This window comes from Lonchura striata, chromosome 6 (genome assembly GCF_046129695.1).
Source record: "Lonchura striata isolate bLonStr1 chromosome 6, bLonStr1.mat, whole genome shotgun sequence".
NCBI classification, from domain to species: Eukaryota; Metazoa; Chordata; class Aves; order Passeriformes; family Estrildidae; genus Lonchura; species Lonchura striata.
The window spans coordinates 26,714,801-26,728,701 of record NC_134608.1 but is presented as its reverse complement, the minus strand read 5'-3'; the positions used below and the strand labels follow the sequence as shown (position 1 = coordinate 26,728,701).

The window sequence follows — 13,901 nt, the reverse complement described above, 5'->3', positions numbered from 1 at the left end:
AAAAAAAAAAAAAAAAAAAAAAGGATCCAAAGCAGTTAGGTCCAGCTGTCTTCTTCTAGACCTGCAGATTTAATTAGGTGGTTGCAAAGTTTGTGGGTGCTACCTTTTGTATTCATAAGGTAGAAATTCCTTTTAGCATCTTGTGGTTGCAGTCCTCCATGTAAAGCCATTGTAATATCATTAGATCTGTGCAACACGTACTTAGTTTACACTCAGCCTGGGACATTCCTGTTGTAGCTGTCTTGCACCCAATCTAACATGTGCCTTGGCTCATAAGAAATAATTTTTGGGAAAAATTAACAACAGACTGATACTTTAAAAATAGCAAACATTCAAAAATCAGGAAAAGCATTATAATTTTGTCTTAATTTACATATAATTTGCATATGTGGATAAACAAGCACATAGAGCCTTTAGTCAGCAATAAGCAGGCAGAAGTCTTTGTAAAAAATTGCCAAAATTGCCTGATGTTTTCTCTGTTCTTTCCTGGCCTCCCTCCCTCTCCATTCGCCTTTGTGTCCATGTCAGACATGCTGCTGCTTCACTCCTGCCAGAGAAGTTTATGTGAAGGTCACATGCAGCCAGATGCCCTCTGGAGAGTCTGGAGCAGCAGCCTGGAAGAGGGTGTCTGGTGAGCACTGCTACCCACCATGGTGGGGTGACCCCGGGTGTGCTTCCCCGATGTGCCCACCCCACCACTGTCACTTCCCAGTCTTTGGGAACACAGGGCAAGCTGATGGGCATGAGGCAGAACCCTGCTATCAGCTAGATTATGACTCCTGGCTTGCCATAATGATGTTTCTGAATCTCCTCCTTTGCCTAAGAAAAATAAAAGTTCACTGCCTCTTTTCAACTCCATTTCCTGCAATAAAGGTAGTAGAAATCATATCAAATAGTAATTAAGAAAATAGAAATAGTTCTTTAAGGAAAACTTCAGGTACTCAAGTTATTTGAACAGAATGACATGCAGCACACCATCAACTTTGCTAACTTAAATGACACACCTTAGTTTTCATGTCAGTCTAACACAAATGAAGTTTCAGTTGTGTTGTTCCCTGCTAAATAGTGAATTACATTCTCAGAGACCCAAGGAAGTTTCAAACATTCAAAATTCTACAGCTATAGCTCTTTTTTTTGTGAGTAACTGTTCATTATGGATCACTAGACTGGATTTGATACTGAGTCAGTTTGAGAGCTTTATTGTATTGTTTAGAATGACATAGGATTAATATTAGAAGAGAGAAACAGTCAAAAATGAGACCGTACAAAGTCAAGCCAGCACTAATTAGGAACTCTATGACCTTTCCCAATTCAGTGGGCACAGCTGTGAGCAGCAGGTGAGCAGCACTGGCAGCAATGAGCCATGGAGGGCCCAGGCACTACCCAATAACCCAAGGGAGCAGAGGGCACACAGGTGAAATGCATGAGCATGAGGGGATAAAAGGCTGGGCTGAAGAACAAGAAGGGCAGATGCTGCAACCTTCTGAAGTGAGGAGGTATAACTCTCTATGGGTTGAAGATTTCTGAATTTGTATGATGATGCTCTGTGTATTGTGGTTGTCTCAGCTGTGACACATTAATCAGAAAGTATCAAAGCCTCTTCTTTTTAAGGTGAGTGGTGGCTGAGAGAGTATTATTATTTCCTATGGTTTCTTTTGAAGTGAATAATCAAAATTTTTACTTACAGGCTAAAGTTTAATGGGCAGAAGTGGTGTGCACATTGGACATTACTGGACATCTTCAGGGCATTGGGGCTTCTTTCTTCAAGATGAGCTTTTGTTTTACTCTGGGCTTCAAGTGTATAGGGTCCAGCCTTTTGTGTACTTTCTTTCCTACCGTGTAAAAAGGGATTTTCATGGCTAGGGAAAGCAGTTTTTGCCAGAAACTTTTCTCATCTAAATAGAGCTGGCAGGTGGCCAAAATTGTGCTGGTGGTTCTTTAGTTGTGAATTTTAATTTCCAGGCAGCTCCTTTTAGTGCTTGTTCACATAACCTTTGCTTCTCTCATCACTACTCTTAACAGAGGGTGTGAGCAGGTTCCTGGTGCAGAAGGTGATGGATTCAATACAATAAATTCAATAAGATCCTCAGCCCCAGGCCTTCATGAGGGTTATGGGGAGGGGCTCTCTGCTCTGCCAGCCTTCCTGCTCTACCTGGAGGCTGGCAGCAGTGTGGCCCACTGGGCACTAGCAGCAGCTTGCCCACAGCTTTCACAGTCTTCACTCATCTCTCTGTCTGATGGGCAGATGAAAGCCAGGCTACTCAGCATGCAGAGGGCAGTGTGGTTTGTCCTACAGTTGAAAAATGATAAGGAGATTTTTTTATGTGGTTGGCTAGAAACTTCTTTACCCTCTTCTGAATAAAAAGCCACCTCCCTGGCATTTTTTAAAAACTCATTGTCATTCATTCAACAGTGTTAAATCTGCTCATTTTGAAGTATCAAGTGTTTTTCCCTAGCAACAAGATTTTTCTTGTAAGTGACAGATTGGATGTAGGAGCAGGGTGGGGCAGAGTGAAAATATATATTTCTTAAAATACTGTTCAATAACTACTGCCTTTGGAACCTTAGTGTTAAGATCCTGCTACTGAATGTTTATTTTAAGTAAGGTTCCCTTGCATGATAACCAAATTTGACTTACAAAATTTGTTCTTAAATTGACACAAATGATATTAAGTTTTAAATATAGAAATAAGTTATAACTCGTACATCTCAATTCTGTATCATCTCATAGGAATAATTTGTTGAAAATATTCCTTAACAACAGGCATGTACTAACATGGGCTCTAAAATCTGTGGCACCATACTTTAAAAGCCTGTTTGCATTTTGTCTGTTTCTTTAAAGGGCTTCCGTATTGTCTCGGACTCCCCTGGAAATGCAGTAAGGATTCGTATCACATCTCGGTTGCCATAGCAACAGCAGTCTTTCCCATAATGAGCTGCATCATCTGAACTGATGTCACAGCATCATGCAGCAGGTCACACAAGGCACCTCCTAGTATTGCATCTTACAGATGTGCTGTAAACATCAAAAGAAGATGATTTGAACAGGGCATGGTAAGTTGCAAGATATTGTGTTGCTCTTAATTGCAGGGTTATTTTTTCCTGTTTTATAAGGTTTTTGTAATGTAAGTGTGTGGGTTTTGCCTTGTAAAAATCATTTTGAAGAAAGATGCTGCATGCCTAAGTATTATTTTCATTCAGACAGGCTAAGACAAAGGCCTACAGAAAACACATTCAGTCTGAATGTTTAGACTTGCCTTTGCTTTTGTGATAATAGGCTGAATATTTGAAGATAATATATTTAAATTTCACAATCTAATTAATGTAGCTGTTGTCTGATTTTCTTAAATGGAAAGAATAGCTGTTTTCAATTCTAATGCTATAAATATAGTTTGTTCCTTTCCCTGTCTCTTCATTTCAGCATTTCTATTATGTTTAGCTCCTCTTTGAACCTATTTTATCTCGATAGCATGAGCATCACCTATTTAATTTCATTGGCCTTCCATAGCATGATAGCACAGAAAATACTGTGCAAACAGTGCTGAACAAGCAACTGGAACAGTATTGATTTTAAACATGGTTCAGTACTGTCCTATTTCTACTGTCATTCTTAAAAAAAAACAAAACATAGATTTAATTGTCAAACAATAACCAAATGTTTTGAAAAGACAGTAGCTTTTAGTGTTTTTGCTGTTTTACTTTCTTTCATTCTGTTTTTAAAATTATGAGTTTAGTGAGTCTTTAGATCTATCTTTTACTGAAAAGAAAACAAGCTTTTTTTTTTTTTTTTCTGCTGCAACTGCAGTAAAAGGTGTAGCCAAAGATTCAAGCATTCTGAGAAGGTTTGCAATGAATAAAATAATAGGAATAATTAAAAAGGTTTCCACCTCTATCTTGGGAAGAAAATACATATCTTTTATATTTTGAAAGCTGGTTAAAGTAATGTCTACAGTATTTAGTAATTCTTTACAATGTCTAGTATTTATGTTGTATTAAGGTCTTGCTTCTGGAGGCTAGGTTTATTTTGCTTAAATTCAAGTTAATCTTGCTGGAAGGTATATAACAACATTGTTTGATTTTGCATGTTTGAAATATTGTCTTTCAGCTACTTGCTATTAGAAGGAAAGAAAAGAGCAGATACATGTCATTTTAATTGATCAATATGTCCACTAGGAATTAGGGAGTGGTCTCTGGCTCTGTTTCTCCCTGTGTAATTTATATTTCAAAAGTGCAGCGAGATAAAAGTAACTGTTAATTTTGTAGTGATATCAATATTTATTGTGGAGTTTGGTCCTTCTATTTGATAAAATAATAAATATAATGAGATCTGACTACTCTTCATAAGGGTGTGTGTGATGGTCTTATCTGGCACAAGCTGGAATAGAGCTCTTATATCTTAATTAGGCAGTCTGTACAGAATCACACATGCTTTTTTCAGCATGATCTGGGTACATCTGTTGGGTTTTTTCCCCACTGCAAAACACAAAGCAAAATACTGTAAATTAGTGATTAGAGTTATGTTTTATTTATTCGTGATGCATTTTACAGTATGAAAGTAGTGGTCTCCTGCACTTGCTGTGTTCCCATCAGGCAAACTCAAAGGGATGAGTTAGCAGGAGGATGGGGGTGGGGTGGGACAGCTGATGTCTGCCTGGAGTCAGAATCGGGTGTGAGGAGAGCTGGTGAGCAATGCCTTTAAGTGCAACTTTAGGGATCATAAAAGAACAGCCAATAAGACACAGATGTAAGATATTTCTGGTTTAAATATTATGCTTTTAGTATCATCAATAATAATGTATTTTCTTAGATTTTTAAAGTGACTTGATCACAGCTAGAATTTCTCAGATCAATGTTCAAACTTAGTGGAAACATACTGGGTAAAAAACCAACAACTTTTGATGGTATTAATGGAGGCATGACCTATTATGAAGCCCTCAGTGAAGGATTTTTTCTCCCCTAATAATAATACAAACAATATCATTTCTTAAACACTTAAAAAAGAAGTCCTGCTACTCTCTATTCCTCACACTTCTTACAGCATTGTTTGCCCTAGGAAACACCTGCTAATAATGGAGCTGTGATGACACTAGTTGATTTTTGGTAATCTTGGCAAATTTTGACTCCTGCTCAATACTTTGATTATAGAATGCTTCCTGTTAATTTTTGTATGGGCCCAAGTGTTGCACTGAGATCTGTATGTGAGGATATGGAAAAGGAATGTTACTATGAAAAGCAAGCCTGATTGCCTGAGTCAGAGCATGACCAAATGTAGAAACACTAAAGATATAATACAATTTTGCTTGTTGTTGAGGCAGATTCATAACTGGTACAAGTGAGACAGCATTTGACAGTGTGAAAATTGTGCTGCTTTCAGCTTTGTTTCACAGCTGGCCTTATACCATTACTGAAGGCAATATGTTTTGTAAATACATGTATTCTTCCCTGAAGTAGCTGCATTTGCACTGTTACTCTGAAGGCCAGAGTTCTTCTGTATATGCAGAATCATACTGATGTGGAGCTGGGGATGGCTGTGTACTAGTGAACTGAAAGGATGTCACTGTTTAATCTTTACTTTTCTCTGAAGGGTTTTATTATATCATCAATTAAGTAGTTCTTATATAGCTTAGCACTCAATGCAGAGAGAAACAGAAGCTTGGTTCTTCCCAAAGCAGCTGTAGGAGCTGATGATAAAACCTAACCACAGCAGTGGAAGCTGGTACGGTTTTAACAGTTTGTAGGGTTTTTTTTTACCATACAACAATGCAAAGCCTACCTAGAGGGGATCTCAGAGCGTGCCCTTAATGGAAGGAATTTTCTTTCTTCTCTAAAGAGGAGTTGTGAGGGAACCTAATCTATGTTCTGAACTTCATCTTTTGTAGGTCAAGTTACAGTAGAACAGTGGGTGGGTGTCCTGTGTTTCCCACCTCTGACAGATCAGGAATGAAGCTGTGCTCAGAAACCCATCCCTTGAAAGTCTAGTCAAAGGAAATCTCTATCAGAAATGCTCAGGTGTTGATTAGAGTTGATGGCACTTCCAAAATCCTGGTGAAATATTTCCTTCAAAATAATAGAAGAATTAGAAATAATTTTTAAAATTACCATGTCCTAGTCTACTTGCACCTTTCTGTAAAACTCACTCCTGCATCATGAAAGAAATATTGGCAAAACTCTGGGCTTGTTTTCCTGCAACCCCTTCCCCCCCAGTCTCTGCTGTGTACTCCAAGCTTCAGGGTGGGGCAGAATGTCTGAAGTTCGAGGTGCTTTTAAAAGAAAAAAAAAAAAAATCATGTGCATTAAAAGATAACATGTTTGTCTCTCAAAGTATTATATTTCTATTTGGTATTGTAAGTATGGCCCATATTCTATAATGAAGTGTCACTGCATTTATAGTAACTTTGCAGATATTACACTGGTGTTAAAAAAAGGCATTGAGGAATCATCTTGCAACTAATTTATGTGCGAATACTAACATTTCTGTGGACTGGACAGGGTAAAGGTGACTTGTGCTTTTCTATAAAAACAGACACTCATTAAAGCAGATTCTAGCTGCAGAAGATGACGAAGTTGTAAATGTTGCCCCTGTGAGTCAGCCAGACTGGGCCAAGTCTTTCCTGCCACAGGAAAGGAAGGAATCAATGCAAAAGCTGAGCTGGATGGAGAGCCAAAAGTAGACTGGATTAGTAAGAGAGAAGGTCATACAGTGGCAATGATGGTCATCATATCTGACATCATGGTTATGATCCAGAGTTCTCCTGAAAAGGCAGCTCCCATATTGGGCTTCTCAGCCTCTGGAGACTGGCAGAGGGCAAGGCAGACCTCAGCTGTGTTTCTAACCCTACCAAGCTGTTACTGTAGTCATTTTCTGTTTTGTCAGTGCTTAAGGGCTACCTATAGCTTGCTTGCTGCATAGGCATGTGTGCTGTTTGATTTGTGCTCCTGGACAAAGACCTGTGGAATATTGTCTTCTTCATATCTGATCTTATATTTTGTTTTTTGTATATTTAAAAAGAAAAGTACCTATCTCCACTTCATATCCATTAAGAAAAACTGCTAAAAGTGTATAATATAAATACTTCAACTAGTTTGGTATGTTCCTATTTATGTGTATATATAATATCAGAAGGGTCATTACAAAAATCACTCTTTGAGTATCAAAATGTGCTTTCCTGAAACAAAATTTTTCTTAAAATGCCTTCAGAAAAGCTTCGGTTCTGAGGAAAAGAGGGAATAAATTAAGAAACAAACCAGATAGCTCTTACCTTCCGTTTGGTGCATGAAAGACAGGTTTCAAATATCTGACTCCTGAGTGCTTTGAATCCCAGCAAGGCTGACTCAGCTTTTCATCCCTCCAAGGTCAAAAGATTCAGCCCTGTGTACTTTGCAATGTCTGGCATTTTCAGACAAGATGCTTCAAGCCAGGAATCCTCTCTGCTCTGTGTGAACTCTGTTTTCATGGCATGTGTCAGATGCAGGCTTGCCCTGGCAGACTTGGCCAAAATACTGCTGCCTCCTGTTTGTCCAGTGGTCAGTCCCAGTGGCAGGCAAAGAGGGATTTTCCCTCAGCTGTGTAAAGAATGTCTTCTAAGGTGCCTGAAAGTTGAGATGGCTTCTAAATATACAGGGTGTCCTCTAGCCTGAGGAATAATCTTTGTGTCCTGAGGAGAGTATCAGCCTCAAGATGATGGAGAATGAGCACTGTGAATTGTATTGACACTTCCCTACCTTTGCCAGCCCAGGGGCTTCTGGGCTGGTGAGAGCACTCAGGGCAAGCAGCTGGCTCTGGAAGAAGACTGCTCTGTAGGGTGGGGCAGTAGAAAGGCTCTGACAAAGGGAAGCACCTGGCTCTTGGGACAGCAGGTACAGGAATTGCTGACCCCCAGCGCTGCTGCTGCTCCACATCCAGCTCCTTTCACAGAGACCCAAAGTATGCTAAGCATTTGGCTGAAATGTGCATTCTCTCTTTGGCAAAGAGGTCTTGCAAGCGATGGTGATTTCAATGAGGAAATACCTCTGTAAAATACTTTTCTCAGCCTCCTCAGGTGCTGTGTCTTATGGGAGCTGACACACTTGGAAAGATGGCATGAGGTTGTATTAAAGAACTCCTAGCATTTGACTGAGGAAGCACCCAACTGCAGTAATTAGTTCTGCTTTCAGTCTTATTATATATCTATTATTTTTATGGGTTTTTTTTGTCTTTCAAGAGCTGCCCTGTACTGATTCTCTTGTAAGTTCAATGTTGTCACAGTTTCAGAATTAGGATGCTGATATAATGTTACTTTATGTGCTGTCAGGTATTAATATCATTTTTTTTGCCAGCTTGGTGTGTGGATAAAATGAATGCTAATGTCTGAATACAAGTTTGTTTGTTTTCTGTGTGATTTTTTCAGCATTTTTTCTCTGGTCTAAAAGCTTATAGATGAATCTCTACTTCAGCCTTAACCTGCAAGAATAGGATGCATTTTATCTTAGACTTGTATTTGTTTTCCGCTCCTCTCAATTCCATCATATATTGACTTGCTCTCTCTTACTATCTCCTTCCAGATTGCTGTTCCTGGATTATATGACTGTAATTGTTCTCTTCTACAAAGCTGTCATTCTTTTCTTATTTAAATCCCTTGGAGAAATGTTGCATTTCTTCTGGACAGTTTCTAAAAAGTTGTTAATGAAAGTTTAGATACAGAAAACTTGTGGGACTTAAGGATTATTATGTTTTAAAAAAACAGAATTTAGATCCCTCTACCGAAGCTTGGATAGAACCCTTACAGTGCAAGGGGCTGTAATGATTTGCCTGAGAAACAGGCAAATCTTTTCTGACTTGTTTGCCTTGATCTTCAGCTTAACTTGAGGTGAATAATTTTTTTTCTTACTTTTCCTATATATTTCCTTACAAGGGATAAGTCACATGCCCAAGCTTCTTGGAAAACCTGTGGCAAACTTGGGAGAAAAAGCTATTTTTCCTGTTCCTTGTATAGAACTTAAAAAGTTTATAAGCTTTTATCTGCCTTTGTATTTTCCTGTTTGTGCTTCTGTTTGTTTTCTGAGGTTGGCTGTTTTTTATTGGTCATGGTTTTATTTAATAAAGCTGAGCTTTTAGTGGGAATCCTTAATGAACTTTCAAGGGATTTAAGGCAAAAAATGCTTGTTACCTGCTGTAAACTAGGCTGCAAATTGACATGAGAAGCATGGAACATTCTAGTTTTCAAAAGAGGAGTGAAATAGAGATTTTTGGAATTCACTTAAGTTAACAAAATGAATTATCATAACTACCCCAAGCTGTAGAGTCTATTTATTTATTCTGTGTATTGCTTCAGGAGTATCTGCTTCTCATAGTTTTAGACAAACCTTTACTGTATTGATTAAAATGAAACAAAAAGCTGCACCTTTGTGCATTTAATTTACAACAGAAAAGAAGATGTTCTGTGCGCTTCTTGGTTTAAAAAAACCCACAATACAACACAATCCCACATTTAATTTGGGAGTTTTAAAACAGCATTTCCTGTATTGGCTAGATAAGTGCTCCTCCTTTGTTTAACAGATTGCTGTGACAGAATATTCTCTATCAAGACAGTTGATACAACAAAACATGCCTGCAAAATAGAAAAAAGTAAATAATACACCTACTAACTAAAACATTATGCTCATTAGGTAGAAAATTGGGAAGTAAGGCCAGATGCCTTTTTTGCATTTCATAGTACAGCATTATATGCTGCTAACCAAGCCCACCAAGAAAGGCTGTTGAACAGTCAATTGTATTATGTTTTCTCCCTTTCAATTATATATCTGTATGTTTTTGACAGGTATTTATTTGAGAGACTGAGAGAACATGTACAATGAACACAAACCAAAAAGCAAGGAGCCTGATAATGTCAAGTATGAGGGCTGTATAAAATTGTTGTTCAGCTGATATTACAAAATGACCCTTAAAGAAACTCAAACAAAACACTAGTTAACAATGAAAAAAATGAATGAAAAACTTTTGTTGACACTTAGTTTTTGTCCTGAAAAGCTGTACTTCAGAGCTGAGTTCTATTGATGGAATAACTGTGGTCTATTGAGAATGTTTTCAAATAAGGACATCTTTCAAAGCTGTTGCATGAAGCTACTCCAGGCTGCTTACAATTTTCAAGTGTGTTAGATCATGTTTAGCTTTTCCTGCTGAAGAGGCTAATTCCCTGGGCAAAGCTGTGCTAGCTAGTGTGTGTCCTTCCTGTACTTTAAGCTGCACTGGTAGTCTCCTAAAACACCATTTCTTTTAGAGTAATAAATCTGATTTAGATTGCAGAAAGCCCTCCCCTCAAAGCTCATAGCTTCAGCTAGAAAAGCCTGCTGTCTGTCAGATTTCAGCATATCTAGTCTGTTGCTAAGGCAATGACACAGCAGATATGTAAGTTGCCATTTTAAGGGTCATCTTTTAAAATATGCAGGGTTTATTCTATAGATCCTTAATATGCCATCTAGTCTTGCTCCTTCTCAAAATTTCATCCTAATATCTTACTAGGTCATTAACAGCAGCAAGCAGTTTTTTGATGCTAATATGCACAGATAACCTTTGAAAATTATTAGGGGGTTTTCTTGTATCTGGAGAAGGTGGAATCTAAATATACTCTGTGCATGATGTATAAACAGTGTATCAGCAATAATGGTGCTAACTCTTTCAGAAGAAAATAATTTTAACCCCTGAAGTGCTTTGCATCTGTGTGCAATGCAGTAGCTTTTAAAGCAAACTTTTAAATAAATGGAGGGGCTTGATTTTGTATTTCTGTGAATTATCCTGAAAACTTAATTATTCCTTCTGTTCTGCTTTGTTAGGTCATTTTGAATTGGATTGGAAGTTGTTTCATTTGCTGGTCCCACCTACAAAAGCCCTTTTCTTTGCTGTAATTTGTAAATCACAGGAGATAAATCTCCCTCAGATGTCTCTTCTTCCTGTTCTTGTTAGGCAATATAGAGAATTTTTGTCAGCACCTTGAGGGGCTGAATGGTGAGTTCTATAGAATGCTGGTACTTAATTAGTATTTCAGTAAAAATCTTAGGTGTTCTACCTCCAGTGCTTGTCATGAAATGTACTGAAACTAGTATAAGCAATTCCTGGGTTTAAATGTCAGTGTAACAGGCTAGAGAATAAAAGTTGGTCAGAGAAGTGATAAGCTACAAGAAAGGCAGTGAATGGCCAGTGATACTTGAATCAAGGAGACTGGAAACCCTTGGGGCTCTGATGCTGAATGTGCCCCTTTCACACTGCCTCTGCAGCTGTGCCCCTTGCTTGCCACCTGTGGAATGGACATAATGACATTGTTTGCCTTTGCAAACCTCTCTGTGCATGTGCCAGGTGACACCACTGCCAGTGTGACCTCACACACAGGGGTACCCATCAGGCAAGGAGCAGATACCTGAGAGAATGGTGCAGGGGGACATGGCTGAATGGAAGAGATGTGGGTGCTGGAAAATGCACTGCTAAACCTAAAGCAAGGAAACCAGCTTTGGGGATTTTTGGTCTTGGGCAAAAGATTGCACAGCAGAACATTTACGAAATGTATCGAAAGCTCAGTGATTTTGGTAGCAAAACATTTCATTTATAAGTGGTGTTTACTCAACTATGTTGAATCTAATGAATTGAAAATATCAGCTGAATTCTACAATTAAGTTTGAAATGACCAGGCAAATATCTCTACTGGCTGAGTTGAAGTGATTTCCACATAGACAGAGGCAGCACCACCTCATATTGCAAAGCTTGAGGCAATATGTACATGCCATTCTATTTAAAAGAAGTTACTGTTTTTTGTGAAAGGTGGACCTGTCATGCTTTTGCATTATCTCCAAGGGCTCCTTTCCAAAATTAGAGATTGATAAGAATTGTTTTACAAGTCTGTGCTTTTCAGTCATTGCAGACTCCTCAAAACACCAATTGTTGATCTTCATGAAACTTTATTGCCTAGGTTTTGTTCAGAGAGCACACAACACAAACCAACTATTGACAGATGGATCTGCATTAAAAGGAGATGCATAGGACCAGCATCTGCTCTGAATTAGCCAGTCCCCTGGGTTGTGGAGGTATTGCTCTTTCCAGTCTAATAAATATTTATTTTTGAAACCAGAATAGCTATGTCAAGTAAATTAAGGTTGTATATTCCCAATTAATGTGTCAATAGCTCAGGAAAGAGAAACATAGGAAGAAAGGCACTTTTTGAGTGATGAAGAGTAAAAGTAGACCTCAAATTAACCTCTTTTGTTTTCTGATTCCCAATACAATTTAGAATCCCCTTCAGTTTTGTCTTGCCTTGTCCTATATACTGGCATGTCGCTCTGATTCCTATACTCATATTTTGAATTGTTAAAAATTAAATCTAGGGCTGTATTTAGTATGTAAATTAAACAAGGTATTCTGCTAAACTCAGCACCTAAAACTACTGTTAGATGTATGTGAACTCCAACAGCATGTTTTCTTGAACTTTATTGAATGGTTTAGAAATTGAATTCTGCACTTCCCGGTGTTCTTACTGACAATTGTTGATGGATCCTTTTAATCTGAGTAATTCCACATGGTTGTAACTAATCCTTAATAAATTCAGACTATGGACAGCCATTTCTTAAGCAAAACTATAAAGAAAAAATAACTTTTTGTCAGGTTCTTTCATTGGTATGGGAGAACCACAGGGAAGGCAGAGGTTATAGAGAACCTCAAGAAACATTCAGCCTATGAAATGATATTTCCCCCAGCTATACCCAGCCTGAAAATTATACGGTCTGAAAGTGAAATTTGATACCACTTGGAGCTAGGAAAAATGCCAGCTTGGCAAGGCTCATAGGTTGGTTTTTCTAGCAATATTTTCCTAGACTGGAGGCAGTCTCAGGGATTATAATTAGCCTGTCTTGGACTGATTAGTGTTGGGTACTTGAAGATCCTTGATCAGCAGAATAACACGTCCTGACAGCCCAGTGGAAGAAAGTCCAGCATTTCAGTTCTGCCTGCACACAGCTGAGAAAAGAATCTTTGGGTAGAATAAATCCCTTTATGAGAAAAATGGTGGATGTATTGAAAACTCAGAGGTGGTTATCTCCTGGGCCAGGATACACAGTGATTTATTCCAGCCTTTCAAATCATTTTACTTAAAGTGAAGAAAATAAAATCTGTGCCGTAGGACTCTATTTAAGTTCTCCTTTTCTGATTGATAGCTCATAACTGCCAGCTGGGACACAAGCAGAAGGTAGCTTGCTTTCTTCTTCTAAGAGATCTTCCAAGACATCACAGAATAAAAGTTAGATTCAAATGGGATGAAAAAAGTAATGTGATAAACCCTGAAATTCTGTGCAGTGACCTTTTAGAAAACTGATAAAGATGTAAATATAGGGCAGATCACCAGCTATTTGATAAAAAATTATGGATCAGTTAGCAACTCTGTCTTGAGAGTCTGAAAAGTCCAGTAATGTTATCAATCGCAGTGTATTAGATTTTTGGGTGATAATGCAATACCAATATATAGGATATGTCCTTTTTCAGTATGAGGAAAAACATTCATTTTTTTATAAAGAGATTATAGGAGTAGATGTAAAAGGTAGGAAAGGAGACTGACATCTAATCATTCACTTGGCACAGATGTGTGTTCACCAGGGACATTGACTCCAAGCCACAAATCTAGCACACAGTATGGAAAACTTGATTAACACTCCCCCCCCACCCCAAAATTCAAGCTTCCGAGGGGGCTCTTTTTAATTTTAAAAAAGAGTGAGGGAGCTAACAAGGCATAATGGTACTTTAATGGCTCCCAGTGAGATAATTCCTGCAGCAGTGATGAGGAGGAAGGCTCTCAGAGTTCCCTTGGGAGCTGTGCAGGGGCTGGGAGGAGCAGGGTTTGCAGCACAGCAGCAGTGAGTGGGATTCCTTACCAGTGATGATATTACAT

General features: G+C 38.4%; 1 protein-coding gene across 4 annotated transcripts in view; it reads left to right on the top strand.

The window, feature by feature from the left end:
• Positions 1–2,782: 2,782 nt before the first annotated feature.
• The window catches only part of AKAP6 (A-kinase anchoring protein 6), a 256,721-nt gene continuing 245,602 nt past the window's right edge, over positions 2,783–13,901 (top strand). For 2 of the 4 annotated variants that reach the window (XM_031504984.2, XM_031504983.2), the window contains exon 1: positions 2,783–3,054. The gene's annotated coding sequence lies outside the window, so the exon portion shown is untranslated. The remainder of the gene's footprint in view (positions 3,055–13,901) is intronic. The other 2 variants (XM_021542661.3, XM_021542663.3) reach the window with 2 other exon arrangements.